The following is a 5,000-nucleotide window of genomic DNA, read 5'->3' as shown; positions in this document are numbered from 1 at the left end:
GCGAGGGACTGCCTCCCGGCCGACTGGATCGGGCCCCTGGAAGTCTGGAAAAAAGACTGGAACCTGACGCCTCCGAGGAGGGGGCGCCCAGGGAAGGAGGGAGATCCGGGTTGACCTGGTGACCGGACGGGAAAGAGGCCACCGGGCGTCCCCCCCCTTAAAACCTAGGGGTTGACCTGGTGGCCGGAAAGCGAACCGGCCAGCAGGTGAACCCTTTCGATTCCACGGGTTGACCTGGTGCCCGGGAAGCGAACCGGCCAGCAGGTGAACCCGTTCGATTCCACGGGTTGACCTGGTGCCCGGGAGGGGACTCTGAAAATTTTTCAGCCCTTTCGACTCGGGGTTGACCTGGTGGCCGAGAGGGGACTCGCACGGCAGGCAAGCCGCCCTGGGCTCACCCTCCCCGGCCGCAGCGAGGGACTGCCACCCGGCCGACTGGATCGGGCCCCTGGAAGTCTGGAAAAAAGAATGGAACCTGACGCCTCCGAGGAGGGGGCGCCCAGGGAAGGAGGGAGATCCGGGTTGACCTGGTGACCGGACGGGAAAGAGGCCACCTGGCGTCCCCCCCCCTTAAAACCTAGGGGTTGACCTGGTGGCCGGAAAGCGAACCGGCCAGCAGGTGAACCCTTTCGATTCCACGGGTTGACCTGGTGGCCGGAAAGCGAACCGGCCAGCAGGTGAACCCGTTCGATTCCACGGGTTGACCTGGTGCCCGGGAGGGGACTCTGAAAATTTTTCAGCCCTTTCGACTCGGGGTTGACCTGGTGGCCGAGAGGGGACTCGCACGGCAGGCAAGCCGCCCTGGGCTGACCCTCCCCGGCCGCAGCGAGGGACTGCCTCCCGGCCGACAGGATCGGGCCCCTGGAAGTCTGGGGGCGGGGGGAAATCGCCCCACGCCTCCGAGGAGGGCTGCCCGGGCGGGCCTGGCCCCGGAGCTCGAAAAAAAAAAAAAGGATCGGGCCCACTAGAGACATGGACCAGGCCGCCCTGGGCTCACCCTCCCCGGCCGCAGCGAGGGACTGCCTCCCGGCCGACTGGATCGGGCCCCTGGAAGTCTGGGGGGGGGGGGGGAATGGAACCTGACGCCTCCGAGGAGGGGACGCCCAGGGAAGGAGGGAGATCCGGGTTGACCTGGTGACCGGACGGGAAAGAGGCCACCGGGCGTGCCCCCGTTAAAACCCCTAGGGGTTGACCTGGTGGCCGGAAAGCAAACCGGCCAGCAGGTGAACCCTTTCGATTCCACGGGTTGACCTGGTGCCCGGGAAGCGAACCGGCCAGCAGGTGAACCCGTCCGATTCCACGGGTTGACCTGGTGCCCGGGAGGGGACTCTGAAAATTTTTCAGCCCTTTCGACTCGGGGTTGACCTGGTGGCCGAGAGGGGCCTCGCACGGCAGGCAAGCCGCCCTGGGCTCACCCTCCCCGGCCGCAGCGAGGGACTGCCCCTCCCCACCCCCCGGCTGACAGGATCGGGCGCACTGGAAGTCCGGGACAGTATTTTCCCCGACGCCGGGGAGGGCGGGCGGAGGGGCTCTGGCGGCCAGCCCGGGCCCCGGAGCTCGAAAAGGAAAAAAGGACCGGGCCCGCGAGAGACGGGGGCCCTGCCGCAGGGGGGGGGGGCAGTCCGACCGGGGCTCACCGTGCGGCAGGCCCGGGCGTCGGCAGGGGAAAGCGGGCGAGGAGGCGCGGGGCCGGGTGCCTACGGCCATACCGGACCGAACGCCCCCGATCCCGTCCGATCTCGGAAGGTAAACCGTCCCGGGCCTGGCTAGTACTTGGATGGGTGACCGCCTGGGAATCCCAGGTGCCGTAGGCAGCTTTTCCCGGTCCGAGTCAGCTCTCTCTCCTTTTCTGGGGGGGAAGGAGAGGGGGGGACGGGCCGGAAAGCCCCTCGTCGCTCCTGCCGAGTCGGAGGTCGCGGCCGCAGGTCACGGGTCTGGGCGCCTGGGGTCCGGCTCCCCACCCACCCGGCTTCCTCCGCGGAGGACCCCCCCCGGGGCCACCGAAGCCGCTGGGGGAGACCCCGGGCATGGGGCGGACTGGCCCGGACCCTCCCGGCCGCCGGCCCGCAGGTCCGCCCCGAATCCCCCCCCGCGGCCACCCAGGCCAGGCCTGGCCAGGCGGGACGGACGGCGGGTGTCCAGCGCCCAGCGGCTTCCTCCAGCGGGGACCCACGGACCCCAAAGCCGCAGGGGGAGGCCCCGGGCCCGGGACGGACTCGCTCGGACCCCCTGCGCCCGGCCGCCGGCCCGCGGGACCGCCCCGAATCCCCCCGCGGCCACCCAGGCCAGGCCTGGCCAGGCGGGACGGACGGCGGGTGTCCAGCGCCCAGCGGCTTCCTCCAGCGGGGACCCACGGACCCCAAAGCCGCAGGGGGAGGCCCCGGGCCCGGGCCCGACTCGCTCGGCCCCCCCGCCTCCCCTGCGCCCGGCCCCCGGCCCGCGGGACCGCCCCGAATCCCCCCGCGGCCACCCAGGCCAGGCCTGGCCTGGCGGGACGGACGGCGGGTGTCCAGCTCCCAGTGGCTTCCTCCAGCGGGGACCCACGGACCCCAAAGCCGCAGGGGGAGGCCCCGGGCCCGGGACGGACTCGCTCGGCCCCCCCGCCTCCCCTGCGCCCGGCCCCCGGCCCGCGGGACCGCCCCGAATCCCCCCGCGGCCATCCAGGCCAGGCCTGGCCTGGCGGGCCGGTGTGCGGCTCCCCCGGGCTTCCTCCCCCGACGACCCGCGCCCCCCTGAGCCGCAGGCGGAGACCCCGGCCCCGGGGCGGACCGGCCCGGGCTCGCTCGAGCCCCCTGCGCCCGGCCCGCAGGACCGCCCCCCCGAATCCCCCGGGAGAGGCCCGGCCTGCACGCCACTGACGACCCGCGGCCCCCAAAGTCGCAGGAGGCGCCCCCCCCCGGTTAGCCCCGTCTCGCTCCGCGCCCCCCGCCCCTCGCTGCCGGGACCGGGCGCCGCCCCAGAGTCAGCCGCAGCCGGCCGGCCTGAGAGCTGCCCTCCTGTGGACGACGGTGAGTTTACCTTGATACTAACCGGCCGTCAGCCAGGTCAACCCCATTGCTAGACTGGGGTGGACCTGGTGGCCGAGTGGGGACTTGGAACATTTGACAGCTGCTTCCCGGGGCTTGACCGGTTGTCCTGAACGCCCCCCACCCCCAGCCCCAGCCCCCGGCTCCTGCTCCCCTCTCCCCAGCCTCGGTGCTCCGCTCCCTGCCTCGGAGGCTGCCTCTCTGCGGCGCCTGCATCGCCTCCGAGGACGCGCACCCTCCGGAGGCTGGACGTAAACCCACCACTGCCGCTGACCCGGCTCTCCGAGGGACGACTGTGAGGCCTCCCCCCCCCCCCCACCCCCGGACCGCCCTGGGGACGACTGCTAAGCCTCCCCCACCGGACCGCCCGGGGCAAGACTGCTAAGCCTCCCTCCCACACACACACACACACACTGTCGGGGGAGGACTATTAAGCTTTCCCCCTGGAGCGCCCGGGGCGGACGACTGTTAAGCCTGCCCCCGGAGTCCTCGGGGGAGGACTATTAAGCTTTCCCCCCTGGAGCGCCCGGGGGGGGACGACTATTAAGCCTGGCCCCCGGAGTCCTCGGGGGACGACTATTAAGCCTCCCCCGGACTGGCCGGGGGGCGACTATTAAGCCTCCCCCGGACCTGCTCCGTCTCGACTATTAAGCCCCCCTCTGTGGTCCTCAAGACCACTGCCGTGCTGCCCTCGGAGTGGGGTGACACCCGGGCCGGAAAGCAAACCGGCCACCAGGTCAACCCGTCGAATCCAATGGGTTGACCTGGTGGCCGGAAAGCAAACCAGCCGCCAGGTCAACCCGTCGAAACCAATGGGTTGACCTGGTGGCCGGAAAGCAAAACGGCCGCCAGGTCAACCCAGTAGATTCAGCGGGTTGACCTGGTGGCCGAACGGGGACTTTGAAAATTTGACAGCCGCTTCCCGGGGGTTGACCTGTTGTCCCGGTGGGGACTTTGAACATTTGACAGCCGCCTCCCAGGGCTTGACCTATTGTCCCGGTGGGGACTTTGAGAATTTTACAGCCGCTTCCCGGGGCTTGACCTGGTGGCCGAGTGGGGACGTTGAACATTTGACAGCCGCTTCCAGGGGGTTGACCTGTTGTCCTGAACGCCCCCCACCTCCCCCCCGGCTCCTGCTCCCCACTCCCCAGCCTCGGTGCTCCGCTCCCTGCCTCGGAGGCTGCCTCTCTGCGGCGGCTGCATCGCGTCCGAGGACGCTCACCCTCCGGAGGCTGGACGTAAAGCCTGACACCCGCCACCGCCGCCGACACGGCTCTCGGAGGGACGACTCTGAGGCCTCCCCCCACCCCCGGACCGCCCTGGGGACGACTGCTAAGCCTCCCCCCCGCCCACACCCACACCCACACTGTCGGGGGATGACTCTTAAGCCTCTCCCAGACTGCCTGGGGAACGACTATTAAGCCTGCCCCCCGGAGCACTCGGGGGACGACTATTAAGCCTCCCGCGGACTGCCCGGGGGATGACTATTAAGCCTCCCCTGGAACGACTATTAAGCCTCCCCCGGACTGGCCGGGGGGCGACTATTAAGCCTATCCTCGGGGGAGGACTATTAAGCTTTCCCCCTGGAGCGCCCGGGGGGACGACTATTAAGCCTGGCCCCCGGAGTCCTCGGGGGACGACTATTAAGCCTCCCCCGGACCTGCTCCCTCTCGACTATTAAGCCCCCCCTCTGCGGTCCTCAGCACCACTGCCGCGCTGCCCTGGGAGTGGGGTGACATCCGGTCCGGAAAGCAAACCGGCCACCAGGTCAACCCGTCGAATCCAATGGGTTGACCTGGTGGCCGGAAAGCAAACCGGTCGCCAGGTCAACCCGTCGAATCCAATGGGTTGACCTGGTGGCCGGAAAGCAAACCGGCCGCCAGGTCAACCCAGTAGATTCAGCGGGTTGACCTGGTGGCCGAACGGGGACTTTGAAAATTTGACAGCCGCTTCCCGGGGGTTGACCTGTTGTCC

At 70.0% G+C, this 5,000-nt stretch overlaps 1 non-coding gene across 1 annotated transcript; it reads left to right on the top strand.

The window, feature by feature from the left end:
- The first annotated feature begins 1,695 nt into the window (after nt 1-1,695).
- Nucleotides 1,696-1,814, top strand: LOC135977795 (5S ribosomal RNA). Its single transcript, XR_010595238.1, has one exon. It is a non-coding gene; the product is annotated as a 5S ribosomal RNA (ribosomal RNA).
- Nucleotides 1,815-5,000: the final 3,186 nt, after the last annotated feature.

Source organism: Chrysemys picta, unplaced genomic scaffold, assembly GCF_011386835.1.
Source record: "Chrysemys picta bellii isolate R12L10 unplaced genomic scaffold, ASM1138683v2 scaf36, whole genome shotgun sequence".
NCBI classification, from domain to species: Eukaryota; Metazoa; Chordata; order Testudines; family Emydidae; genus Chrysemys; species Chrysemys picta.
Note: the sequence above shows the minus strand (reverse complement) of the source record. Positions and strands in the feature narration are given on the sequence as shown.